We start from the raw sequence: 15,000 nt of genomic DNA, 5'->3' as shown, positions 1-15,000 counted from the left end.
GTTGCCTATATCTATGCCATATGTGTATGTGGTGTTATTGACTACTACTACAGAGCAGATTTGTGTATTGCTTCTGGGATTGCAGACATATGTGTGGAAGGCCTTGTGACTGGCCTTGGTGGATGTGTCCAATTTGCACTCAAAGATAGCCTTAGGATAATTAACCTGTGACCTTATCTGCTTGTGCAGACCAAGGTTGCATTGCTTCCAATAAGGCACCTGTTTCTTCTTGGCCCTGTCCAGAAATTATTTCCACCTATTATGGTATTTGTGTATTGCTGCTGTCCACCACCGATGTTTACCCTACCTTGAGGGAGATGATGTTGTCCTGTCAGGTATTGCTGAGTCCATACAGATATGTAGGTGCTCACATAGTATTGTGGTGTGGGCTTGGGCACTACTGCTATTTCCAACTGATGAGACATTGGCTGTAAAGCTACTTTTACCTGTCCTGAGGAGATTTATAGTTATTTGTGTAATGTTTATTTTGTTTGACCCTGACAAGTGGAGGGGGGGGCAAGGGAGATGGTGACCTGAACAGTGATGGCTATGTGGTCAGATCTTACCAAGGATGATGACACTGTAGGAGTGCTACAGTGGCTACTCATGTTGGTTAGCACCAGGTACAGGATATTTCCATCTGCCCGTAAGCGTGTTGACTGGCTAATCCACTGCATTGCCATTGACAAAGCCGAAAAATCTCTGTGCATTCATGTTCAGGTGGCATAGGTCATGCACACTATGGTTGGGTAGTTGAAGTCACCCAGGAGCAGGGTAGATGATTGAATCCTGACAGATTCCAGCAAGTCCCAATAGGTGTGGTGAGTCTCCATAGTCATGATTGGAGGCCTGTAGCTAGCTATGATTTCAGTAGGTGTTTTGTCAACTAACTGCACTCAGGGTGTCTCCCATGAGTCATACTGTTTGGCCAGCCTGGAGGCATGTATGTGTATGATAATGTTTAACACTCCACCTCCTATGGCTTGTAGCCTTCAATTTGGGGTCTAAATGTATGATGGGATGAGTAACCTGGCAAGGTTAGTGTGGTCTCCACAGCAGCAAAGCAGGTGTCAGTGACTGCACAAATGTCAGCATTCTACAAGACAAGGTACGCTTGCATTGACATGGGTTTCATGCTAAGACACTTAGCTCCTGCTAGAGCAAGACACCTACACAAAGGCACACATCACTGGTGAGCAAAGGTCAGAAAATAGTGTCACTTTATGAATCTAGCTGAAACATATTTAGTTAGCCAGCAAAGACAGTGTCGCATTCACAGGTCTACTCCGCAGGATATGACATCTGACAATGAAAGATATGCTATTATGTTATGACTTCAGTCTTTAATGGATTGCCAGGGATGTGCCAGACAATACACAACTGTATGAAGAATTGACTACAAATATGAGGCAGACATGTGGTCAGTCTGCAGAACTCTGGACAGTTGTCAAGTATGGGCTTAGTATATAACATACAGTTCAACACACACTTCTGCACCTGTTGTATACTATGCACATACCCTATATAAGTCGCTTACATTTATACGACAAGCATATGTATCATAGTAGAATTCACAGGTTTCATATGAATATTTGCAACATCCCAGGTAGCTGGCCTGGCAGTGTCACACTCAGTATTTCAACAGACACTCCAGTAGTTGTCATACATGAGCTGACCTTTGCTGGGATAACTTGGGGGCCAGAGATGTGATCCATGTCATTCCAGACAGGGCAAGCAGGAATGGCCATAGGTGCTGGACAGCAGCATGTGAGTCCAGCAGGTCTTGTTGCAACCTAGTGTTTAACTTCCTATTTCACATTATTCCATCCCCCTTCTGCATTCCATTACAAGCTTAAGTGATTGACATACCTATTATAGTGCTGAAGAGTTTTCTCAGAATAATGCAAATTGTTAGGTTTGTGTAGTTACAATCTGTCTTTGTGTAGATGGATTCAGTCCTGTGTTGCATAGGCAGCAGCTTGCATTTTGTAGGCAATGCTCATGAGCAGGTGGTGGACTGTGCAACAACTGGTGTCTCCTACTTGCTACTTGCATCCAGAGCAGCTGTGTTGTCTTTCCATTAGCCATTGCCATAGCAACACAGTGCTATAATTAAGTCCTTCATGTGGGCCTTGCCCTTTTTCTTTGTCTGTGTGGAGGACATTATGGAAGTGTGGGTGCTACAGCTTCATAGATGGTAGGTGAAAATACCTCTCAGGACAAGACATGTGGAGACTGCCCAACAACATGGTGGACAAAGCTCTAGAATTGGGTACAGATTGTAAATATATATTGCTGTTATACTCATAGAGGATTGCTAGATTGACAGGGTTTGTCTGGACATGTATTTTCTGCATGACTTGACATCTGACAGTAATATGTCTCTGACATACCTCTCAACTGTCCAGATGTCCACAGATTGCCCAGAGGACTGTCTTTTATCTTTGGTCTGTTTCTCAGACAATTTCTGTTTTTGAGAAATCAGTAGGATAATGTGATGATTGCAGTCAGTAAATGTTGACATCCATTAGTGTTTCAGACAGCATATCCTTCAGGGATGTTATGTTACAACAAACCCTGTAATCCCAGCAACTGTTTCAGTTTGTAATAGCAATATGTGAAATATGTCTCTCTTTTTTGCCCCCTGTTCCCCAAGTATTTTGTTCGTTGTCCAGATGTCTTGCAGTAAGAGTTTCAGAGGTATGGTATATCATTATTTAGTGAATGCACTCCTGATATCATCCCAGTGACTTAGCAGACTCCTTGAAGTGGTATGCAGAAATGGCCATAAATATGGTCCCACAACCTGGACATTCTGTGGAAAACTGTACGGTTGAGAGTTGTGTATGTCTGGCCATTGTTAACAGACTTCCAATATTGTGTAACAGCGCCGTGTGTGTTTATTGGACTGAGTAAGGAGAGTAGCAGATGTGACTGTCATAGATCCTTTTCTGTCTGACTGCACATGCTGCTACAGTTGCTGGTGTATATGTTTATAGGGGCAGACTGAGAAATGTCTTATAAAACCTCAGGACTCCCAGTAGACTGTGAGCTGGGTCAGTATATGTCAGTGTAGTGTGTGACTGCCAGTCAGGATATGTTTTTTCAGTCATTCTACTCTAGAGATCATTTGCAGTATTGGTATGTTGCTGTGACTGTGGTGCAAATGGTTGTGGGTAAAAAATTGCTCAACAATATCTGCTTTTCCCTACAGTTCCATCCCTGTAGTGCATGATATATTTGGAATTACATGGGTAATTCCCCAGAGCTGATGTGGGGTAGTGTCATGTTGGTCTTACTGTGGTTCACAAGGTGCTGGATGAAATGGTTGTCAGCTCTCAGTGTTTTTGTCTCCTCTGTTACATGAATGCAGTCATACCTCTCCACTGTCCAGATGTGTGGCTCATATGTTTGATCTGTTCCTCATAACAGTTGTGGGTTTCTGACAAAGCAAAGGGTTGATGTGAGCATTGCCATCAGTAAATGATGACAATCATTTGTGTTTCAGGCCGGGAATCTATCAGAACATATATGTTAAATCAAACCATGCTACTCTAGCAGTAAGAGCATGGTTTTATATCTATCTATCTATCTATTTATATATATATATATATATATATATATATATATATATATATATATATATATATATATATATATATGTATATCAGAGTACTAAGGATATATATTCTTCCCTTATGTTAAATGACTGTGGTGCATGATATGTTTTAAAACCAAATTCCTACAGCTCAAAATACTTGAGAAACAATGGGGCAACCATGGCAAATCACATATATTTAATAAACATTAAGCAGTAAACAGATAAGCGCTTTTGGAGATACCTCCTTCATCAGATCCATACAAAAATATACAATCAGTATGCATATAAATACACTTGAAAAACCAATTACATTAATGAAAACCTTTAACCAATTAACATTTTCTAGCCTTTAAAATAGATTTTGAAGGTATAAAACAATTTAAGCCTGGTGGAACATCAGCTCTCAAACCAGCTATCCAGTGTTTTTTTTTTACTTTTATGGCATTCTTTATATCACCACCTCTAGGTGCAGGATTGTAAATATCCAAAGCCATAAATTTAAAAATCATGCAGTGTACATTCATTAATGTGTTGAGCCACTGCACTTCTTTACACATTTCTCCATATATCACCCATATGCTGTAAAATATGTTCCTTTAACATTCTATTGGTTTTACCAACATAAAAAGAAGTGCATACGGAACAGGTTGCTATATAAATCACATTTTTAGTAGAACAGCATACATAGTGTGAACACTTATATATCATTTTAGTAACAGGATGGTCAAACACATTATCAGTCTTAATATACCTGCATGCCTTACATCTTTTACATGGATATGTACCTGATTTGCCACTATATAATTTACCTAGGTTATTCTTATCACCAGGTCCTGGTCTATAACATAACAGACTCTTTAAGTTACGATTTCTCTTGTTGCTGAAGTTGGGCACATCACCTACTATATTTTTCATCCTGTCATCAGACAATAATATCTTCCAGTTATTTTGTGTTATATTCTTTATATATTTAAAATCAGTACTGAAAGTAAAGGGTATTCTAAACTTAAATCTATTTATCTGTCCCTTATTAAATAAATCTCCAGTATTCTTTGAATACCAAGGTCTATCTTTCCCATCTCTCATGGACTTAACCCTTTCTGACGCTTCCTTAACTTCCCTACTTGTGTAACCACATTTTAACAAATTATTCTCTGTTATATTTATATGACATAAAAAAATCACTTTCCTTACTGCAAAGTCAGGAAGTTCTCAAAAGCTGATTATCCATGACATTCTTAAAAATATGGTGGGGGTGCATGCTACCCCTATCCAATAGAGCATTTTTTTTCTAGAATAACTTATGGTATAATAAAGTCCTTATTTTACCCCTTCATACACTTTTAATAAAATATCCAAAAATTCTATAAAATCTACTTATGAATGCACAGTAAATCTTAAAAATGTGGTGGTTGTCTCTAAATACTTAACGAAAGCATCCGATTGTTGTGCATTCCCTTTCCACAAAAAAAAAAAAAAAAGCCATCATCCGCAAATCTGTGATATAAACCCATATGTGTTGGCCACAGATTTTCTTCAGTCAAATTGTATCTCATCTCCCATTCAGCTAGAACCAGGCTTGCATAGCTGTTAGCGCAGGGTGTGCCCAAGGCAATACCCCAACACTTTAAATAAAACTTCTGTTCAAAGGCAAACACATTGTTCTCAAGTACAATACTCAACAATCTGCATTTACAGTTAACATATCTTTTGTCCATTTATGTTACTCTTTTGTTAAAGCAATATATGTACCTTACCCTATATCATTAGGAATGACTGTAAAGAGATTCTTTACATCTAAGGTCACAAGAATAAATCTTGCATTTGAATTCAAGCTCTCCATATATTCACTTAATTGTTGTAAAAAATGTGAAGAGTCTCTTAACACAGATACAGCCTTATTAACCATAGGTCTAAGTTGTCCTTCTACCCATTTAGAAATTGTTTCTGTAACCCATCCTGAGCCATTTACTATTGGCCTTAGAGGAGGATTTTCCAAGGATTTATGTGTCTTAGGTACACCTGATATATTAGGAATCTTAGGGAAATCTACCTTAAAGTAATCATATAAATCCTTAGAAATAATGCTAGTCTGTAATAGATAAAACAAATCATTCTTCACATTACTAACAATCTCTCTCACTTTTTTCATGTTCACAAGAATATAAGTAGTTTCATCTAACAACATATTAGTCATAGTTTCCACATATGTAGAATAATCTAGCACCACTACTGCACCTCCTTTGTTTGCAGATTTTATAACAATACTTCTGTCAGCAATGAGATAATCCAATGCTTGCTTTTCTTGCAAATTTAAATTAAAATGTCCTGGTTTATGCCTGGACATAAGAAGTGTATCAATTCCATTCTCACAAACTTTCAAAAATTAATCCATCACTGGTTGAGAAACAGGTATACATGTACTAGGATTTTTATACTTATTATATTCAGCAGCAGTGTTAGAAAACATATAATGCAAATTTACATTCCTAGCAAACTGCCTTAAATCTAATATCACATTGTGTAACTTGCTAGTAACAGCTGGTACAAAAGACAAGCCCTTCTTTAAAACTTCAATTTGCACATCAGTTAAACATTTATGAGAAAGATTAGATACCAGTTTAAATGTCTCTATATTGGACTGTCCATAGAAAGCTTCCTTCTCTTGCTGTTGTTGTTGAACAGCCTTCTTCTGTTGTTCTTTGGTGTCCTCACTTGTAAAGGTAGATGAGTGAGCAGGGGTAAAAAAGTTGCATTAGACTTTGGTCTGGGTCCCATCTCAATGTTCATAGTAATTAGTACAGAAGAATTAAACATGGTGGGTGAAATTTTATCAGTTTTTGTTGTAGTCCTTCTCAGAATCCTGAATTACTTCAGTGGCCTCGATTTCAGATTATGATATAATAATATTGAGGCATTCATCACCTGATACATTCTGACCAATCACTGACATGAATGACACATTGCTACCCTCCAACATGCCATCGTTACTGTTCTTGGAAGAGTTTGAATATCTAGAGACTGTTTTAAAGTCTTAGGTACAGCTTTAACACCCTGAATATTAAAATCTGAGTCAACAGCATCCTTTTTTGGCCACACAAATATATGTCTTTTAACAAAATCAGCATAATCTCTCTACATTGTTTTAGTTTTTATACATTGTAACTTAGAGTCATAAAAGAGAAATATTGCAAAACAGTACATCAAGTTTTTCAGCATACCTGATTTCAGGGTAGTCCCTGGCAATTGCAGTTTGTATCTCTTCCAAATGCTGTAGCAGGGCTGTCTCTTTAGGTTTAAAATAATCAATAAGTAGCTCCATATATTTAAAGCTACTTTCTATGTTAATGGCCTGCCATTTGGCAAGTAAATCTGGATCTCTGGAGCCATAGGTAGCCATGCAAAAATTCGTAGCCTCCTTGGAATAACTTTAAAATTCAGGCATGCCTCTAAATGCATACATTGCCATTGAAAATGTTTCAGTTTATATAACCCATCTTCCAACGCTTTAAAAAGTTGTATACATTTCTTCTTTAATTACTCGAGCAGTCACATCTTGCTTCTCATGGTTAAAGTTCAGGGATTCAGTCCTGCTGTTGATAATTTCTTAACATATCCAGAACTTTCCTTGGATATCAGTCTAGGACAATAGTCAAGTTCAAATTCATCACTTTCTGCCATGTTACTCCTTGTGAAGAAACAGAAGTCTATAGAGTAGGCAAGCAGTACCAAGGAGAAAATCAGTCCCAATGTCGAAAAAAGCAGGTTAAAATACTTGAGAAAGAACAATGGGGCAACCATGCCAAAGCACATTTATTTAATAAACAATAAGCAGTAAACAGATAAGCGCTTTCAGAGAAAGTACTTTTGGAGATGCCTCCTTCATCGGATCAATACAAAAATATGAAATCAGTCTGCATATAAATACACTTGAAAAACCAATTACATTAATTAAAACCTTTAACCAATTAACATTTTCTAGCCTTTAAAATAGGTTTTAAAGGTATGAGACCATTTAAGCCTGGTGGAACATCAGCTCTCAAACCAGCTATCCAGTGGGTTTCTTTAACTTCTGTGGCATTCTTTATATCACCACCTCTAGGTGCAGGAGTATAAATATCCAAAGCCATAAATTTAAAATCATACTGTGGAAATTCATTAATGTGTTGAGCTACTGCACTTCTTTGCACATTTCCTCCATATGTCACCCAAGGTGCGTTGCCGTTTATCACTACGGTGTTGTTTCTGGTGTGTGTAGGGAGTTCTAGCCATTCAGAAAGTCCAGAAGACATTATGTTAAGGTGCAGTCATTCAGAAGGCACATTTTGCATTTATCAGTTATTCAAAAGGAAGGTATGTATGCTGGCCTGTTTTGTTATTGTAAGTGGACTCACGACTCAATGCTCACTCCTGCTAACTCTTATCAGATACACCGCTGGCCCATTTGCTTACTTTAGTTGTATTTTAAGGAGGTCCGGCAGGTGTAGAAGACATCCGTTAAGCATTCTGAAAGTGTGTCTGTGTGTGTGTGTGTGTGTTTGTGTAAAGTGCAATAGTTCAGTGCTGCTTAAATTGTGTTTACTGGGAATAAATATTAGGCAAACGTTGTAGACGCGCTATCATTGTCCGAAAACGTAGTGTGCAGTAGAGAAATACGGACCTTATTATGAAGCTTGCCTTGAATGTGAGTTAAGATTAAACAGTGTTTAGTATTTTTGAATTTCTTTTGGTGGTAAATACGGAGTAAGGAGTGGCGCAGTGCAGTGGTTACCAATGGTCATTGGCGCTATCTGTCCGTCACTGTTAAGGAAAGGAATCAGAAGGTACATGGCAGGAGCTAAGGTCTATTTGTAGCTCTCAGTTTTGGTAGCGATAGTTTGTTTGGTGTCTGTGCATTTATTGAACAAGGGTATGTTGTGTAACAACAATATGATAGCAAAGCAAGTTTTGGAGATGAATTGGGAAAAATCTGGCAGTGGAGAAGAATTAATAGCTGCTTGTGTGATTAGTTTTGTGTGTCTGACACTAAAGAAATGCAAGTGATCACACATGAACGTTTTGTTTTGCCATAAAGAATTGCACTTTATAAGGTTGAAGACTCGATAAAATGTCTGAAGATGCTTTGGAGGACAGTATATGGGACTATAAATCACTCAGAAAACCAAAAGTGCCAGATACACAATCAAGTAAGTTTAATGGGAAAGGGTCTAATGCTAAACAGAAAGGCAAACCAAAGTCTAACTCAAGAGCCAATTCAAATAAAAAAAATAAAGGTGTCTGTGAAGGGCGAAAGGCCAGCCAGAAGCTCTTGAACTCTAATGACCCCAAAGAAGATGTTTTAGCAGAAGAATTGAAAAATGAGCAATCTCAAACCAATGATGGTTCTCAAACACCCAAGAATGCTAGACATCTTTTGGATGGACACTGCCCTGTTTGTCAGATGCCATTCTTTATATTATTGGTACAAACCCGTCGATGGCATGTATCTGAATGTTTGGAAATACCTGGGTATTCTCAGATTGGTAAGACTTGTGTAATAGTGTCATTATTTTGTCCACAAATGAAGTTTATTGGCTTTTGTAGCTGTCATTTCATGCAAATATGTGCTATATTGCATGCCATAGTCAAACTGATGAGTGCTGTGCTGTTATGATTATAAAACCTAGAGAGAAATTATGTTAACGTTCTTATAGCTTCTACTTTGTACTACAAAAAAAAAACTTTCTGGACTGACCATATCTGTAACTCTGAAATGTATTCAGCCAAGTAAAGAAATGTTACATAAGTTTCCTCAGGTGATATAATTTATTTTATTTTATTTTACTTTTGTTGACCGGGATAATCTAACTGAATTTATGTCCATTTTCAGTAGAATCCTGGGGAGATAAGCTCCAAGAGATTACTAGACTACTAACATACAGGTACTAGTTGTTATACAGTTAAATACTACAAAATGTAAACAGTTCTGGAATCTTCACAGTTTATACAAAAACCATGTTAAAAGTGTTAGATAAGATCTTTTAGATTTTATGTACAAGACTTCATTAGTAACTAGAAAGTAATCGTTAAACAAATGCGTACTTCAAGTTTTAACAGTTTAGCAATGCTCACAGTTTAAACAATACTTGTTGCCTGCCTTAGGTAGGATGCTTTCGAATTATATGCAGAAGAATTTAACTAGGTATTTTAAATTATCTCTATTAGGATAAGATATGTTTTTGCCAAGGATAGGCCTTGATCTAAAAAGACACAGAGCAGGAATTAAGTCTTAAGAGAGGGTATTTGGGATATAGTATGAGATTAGTCTGGATTTGTACAGGGACATAACCAATGGGTTTTAAGATACAGTTTCAGATTGTGTTTTAAAAAGTGTAAATGAAGACAGTGATGTAAGTTCATGGGAGAGTTGGTTCCAATACTTCCCAACTGCATTTGAGAACAGAGCATCTCCTGTCATGTTATTAGATTTACATTTTGATACAAGTAGTTTATTAGATGAGTGTAAAGTTGAAAGGTTCTTATATTGTGTAATGAGACTAGCAAGTCTTGGGGTATTGGTAGGTTGGAAAGGGTTTTGTGCACAATTAATGACAAAGCATCCAAGCATTGCATAGTTCTACAATTGTAAATAATACAATTTAAAGTATTTGCCTTGCTAAGGTGATGTTTGTGTGATGAAAGGACAGCAGCATAGTGCATGTGTAGAGACAAGTTAACTAATGAACAGAGTTTGGTCATTCCTGTTGGTTTCCTTGAAGTGATGGTTGTGTGCAATAATGCAAATGTATGGTTTTATGTGTTTGAGATGACAGCATCACCCAGTTTGGGCACATAATGGGGAACAGACTCTCTTGAGGTTCATAGCATAACAGCCTGACTTGCACTTGTTACCCTGACTTTTTCTGCATGCATTTTGATTGACGTAATTGTTTAAACAAAATATCAAAAGAAAAAAAATAATTAAAGCAGAAGAGAATTGTTAGCACATAATTAAGGATGTTGTCCATGTCCACATTTTAAGTGCTTTACATATTCGGACTGTTTCTTAGTGTTACAGTAGCAATAGTGCAGAGGATATGCATGTTAGATCATTAGTCTGTTTTTTTATAGTATTCTTTTTAGAGGTTGACAGAAAAGAAATCAGCCCAGAAAGAATGAGTTTAAGAAAAATCATATGCTTGTAAGCACTGGTACAGCAGTTTCTGTGTATGCTTTGTTTAATGTGTTAAATGACTTTTGAGTTAAAAACAAGTTCATGTGCCAAAAGGTGTAAAAGAGTGCATGTGGCACTACCACAAGAAAGATGGGGCAAATGGAGCACGTGCCCTGGGCATCAACTTGCATTGCATGTCATATCTTTAAGGAAAAAAGGTTTGACAGTTTGATTGCTTTTAGTCAGTTTGTGAAATGTCAAAACTATTTTAAATTGTTAACAACTACCTTTGAAAAAAAGCAGAAGTTTAGATATTGACAGTATATTGAATATATCATTTTCATTTGATTAATCCATCCTGTACAGTAATTTGAAGCATACAAGTTATCTATATGCAAGCGCACTAAAGGTCTCCATTGGCCAGTGCACTAAATTCCCTTCCTGTGTGATATATTGGGATGGAGGTGGGAAGCAGAGCACTACTGGCTCCATGCTGGAAGCCAGAGTGGTGTCAAAGTTCATACTGCTCAAAGACGGGAACCTCCAGCCTGTGATAATGGAGCACATGGCATTTAAAAAATGGCAAAAAATGGGGAGTGGGTACTGCAAGCAAATTTCAGAATACTAGTTGTGAGTTACCCTTAGGAGTGACTCATTTATCCCTTTCTAGATGAGCAGTACATAATTCAATCTTTAATTTACAGACACAACATAGAAAGACACCAAGCTAAAGTTCCAGCTGACCGCTAGCTGGTAATGCTTAGTTTAATAACTTATAAATTAGATCAGAAGATTGTATGCATGTGGATAAGGAGGGTTTTTTAGAGTAAACTGGATGAAAAATAGGACTGAAGATATTCTCTGCAAAGGGGTATATCAAGCACAGCAATGTAAAAAAGGCAGTAACATTCTGTATCAAAGAAAAGTGTCTGCCAGTATTTTCAAAAAGTGGGTGTATACATAACATTCAGTGTTTAGTAGCAGGTGGAAAGTGAAAAGGGGATGTGATTTGGAAAACAGTGAAATATGATAAGATCAATATTTGAAATTTTGTCCCTACTTTTAGGACTGTATTCCCCATTATTGGCTTTATCCAGGTTTTTGTGCTAAGAGGTTGAGAGCTATGGTGAGAACTGAATTCACTAAATGATAGCCATTTATGTTTCAGTCTTCCTAAATTTCAGGAAACACATGGTGGCAAAACAACATTTTATTCTAGCAGCTTTCCAAGATTATACAAGCTATGTTTAAAATGTGGCCATGTTTTTTTGGGTTTTGCCCCCCCCCCCAATAAATTCTGGCTTTTTACAGATTTCTTTCTCTGTAAATTTGAGAGATATAGTTGAGTGGATTTTACAAGGAGCTGAGAGCTTTAGGGGAAAAGTAATTTAGTGCTGCTTATGCCAAGTCGTTTTGCATTCTTAGTAGCACAACAGGTAGAATACTTGGGTTCTAATCCCACAGTATGTAGATGCATTGCTGATACTGTACTGTGTTGTACTTTTAAAGTGGGTGGATGCTGCAGTCCTGAGAATGTCCTCTTTGGTGGTGATGACTAGTAACTATGAACCTGTTATCAGTTTACCTTTCATTCCCTATTGCAATATTACTAGCTTATCATTTTAATGTAACATAGGCAATTTATTCCTCAAGGGCAACAGGCAATTTGTAGATTAAACAGTGAAATGTAAAGTTGTTTGCTAGCAGCAACCTCTTCATTACTTACATATCTCTTTTTAAAATGGAATTATTTAGATTACTTTTACTTCTGCAGAGATTGTGTATATCTACTGATACTTATGGATTGTGCATATTTACTGACACTGGTGGATTGTAGAAGTTTGAGTAGACTTTTATGATGGAAATTGTCTGAACTGGGCAGTTTTGTCATTGGTTCATGCATTTTATTTCATTGTTTACTGGAAAATTGTTAAAAACAATACATTTAATATGCACTCTAACTTTACTTTATTATACTAGGAATATAATGCAATACAATCAGGGCATGACATAACTCTCAACTGTTGCCTGTTTAATCACTCCATCAAACTCTTGCTCCCTAACTTCCCCATGCTGGGATAACCTGGAGTATTCCTTCCCTGTCTGATCAATTAGACTACTACTAGGCCATTATGTCACATGGTGACTTTCATAGGTTCATAGGGTCATACTAGGCTATCTGCCCTAGGGCATTTATAAGCCTAGCCAGAGTGTGTATGGCTTTTGCCACCCATTTTAAATTAATTTTGCTATGCCCTTTTTTGAGGTTAGTATACTGTGCCTCTGTCTAACAGTGACACAGAAGTGATACCCGGGGTAAACCTACGATCTCCCATCCACTCATCAAGATTCCTCTTGAAGAGAGTCAATGAGGGACTCTGCCTAACCTGGACTGGGATTTTATTCCAGAGTAATGGGAGTCTCTGGGTTATGAATCTGTCCCTCTAGCATGTCCTATTTATTTCAGTGCTGAGGTTCAAGTCCCTCGAGCGTGTAGCTTGATGGGATTTGGATTTTCTGAGGTGCAGCATGTCCATTAATTCCGGGTTGGACATGGCTTTACATGTCAGGCACAGATCGCCTCTGAGCAGGCGGTATGCCACTGAGTAGAGCTGAAGTTTCTTTAATCGGGCAGCATACTGCATCTGTTTGAGCCTCTTGATCCTCTTGGTGAGGTACTTTTGGGGTCTTTCCAGTTGCTGCAGGTGTCTGGTAAGGTACATCCCAAAAGGGGCATTGTACTCAATTATGGGCCTGATGAGGGATGAGTAAAGAGGCACAATGACCTCCCCTGATCTAGATGTGAATCCCTTCATGATTAGGTGGGCTATATAAAATGTTTTTCTAACCACTTTGGCCATGTGGTTGTCAAATGAGAGATTGCTATCAACTTGGGTCCCCAGGTCCCAAATTACTTCTTCTGTACTTAATGGATTACCACCTATGTGGTAATTTGTGGGCACTTTGTTTTTGCCAAAGGGGATGACTATACACTTTTTGGTGTTTAGCTTGAGGCCATGGCTCTGGCACCAGTTGTCCGTTTCTATGAGGCCCTTTTGGAGGATGCTTGTGTCACCTGGAGAGTCTATTATGGCGCCCAGTTTGCAGTCATCTGCGAACTTGGTCAGCCACAGTCCTTCCATGTTGGCCTGTACCTCCGAGAAATATATACTGAACAAGAGAGGACCCAGGACTGAGCCTTGTGGGATGCCACTTGTAACTGGTTTGGAGTCTGACAGGGCTCCAGCTATTCTAACCATGTGGGTTCTGTCCTTGAGCCAGTTTGCAATCCATCTAGTGACATAGGGGTTTATATTTAAGCTGGTGAGCTTATCTATAATGCCCGAGTGGGGTATTGTATCGAAGGCTTTTGCGAGGTCCAGGTAGGCTGTGTGGACCACCTTCCCCTTGTCAATGGCCTTGGTGACTGTTTCAAAGAAATCGACCAGGTTTAAGAGGCAGGATCTGCCCTTAACAAAGCCGAACTGGGTAGGATCAAGTGTCTGTAGGTCCCCAATATCTTTATTTATAAGGTCCATGATGATCCTTTCCATAGCTTTGCAGACCAAGCTAGTGAGACTTATGGGGCGATAGTTTCGAGGATCCATTGAGGCACCACCTTTGTGGAGAGGGACCACTGTTGCTGTATGCCACTCTTTGGGTACATATCCTGTAGTAAGGCTGAGATTGAACAGCAGTTTTAGGTTTGGGTTTAGCTCTACTTGGAGTTCATGTAGGACGCAGCCCGGGACACCGTCTGGTCCCATTGATGCTGTGTTTCTTGCTTTGGAAAGGGCAGCTCTTACCTGAGCATCTGAGATGTCAGGGGGGCAGCACTCTGCTGGGATAGATATTGGCCCTTTTGGTGGGGGGGTGTTTGCGCTGAACCTGTCAGCTAGGATGTTGGCAATGTCTGTGGGTTCGGTGTATTTTTTGTCATTTTGGACTAATTCTGAGCATATCTGGGAATTCCCACCCAGGTTCCTAACATAACTAAAGAAAGCCTTGTGATTATCCTTAGTGTCCTGTGCAATTTTTCTCTCGAAGCTGGCCTTAGACAATTTTATGAGTGCCCGTAGTTTTTTGCTAATACTGATCAGAGATGCCTTCCCTTTTTGGGATTTTGCTCTATCATGTAGTAGCTTCCTCCTTCTATTGTATAGTTTGTTTATGGCTCTGGTCCACCAGACAGGACGTCTGCCTTTGGAGGATTGGGTCTTGGTTTTTATTTGGGATTGCATGATCC

Source organism: Protopterus annectens, chromosome 9.part0 (assembly GCF_019279795.1).
Source record: "Protopterus annectens isolate FY-2018-M chromosome 9.part0, PAN1.0, whole genome shotgun sequence".
Taxonomy (NCBI): domain Eukaryota; kingdom Metazoa; phylum Chordata; order Ceratodontiformes; family Protopteridae; genus Protopterus; species Protopterus annectens.
The sequence above is the reverse complement of the archived record's forward strand: the minus strand, read 5'-3'. Positions refer to the sequence as shown.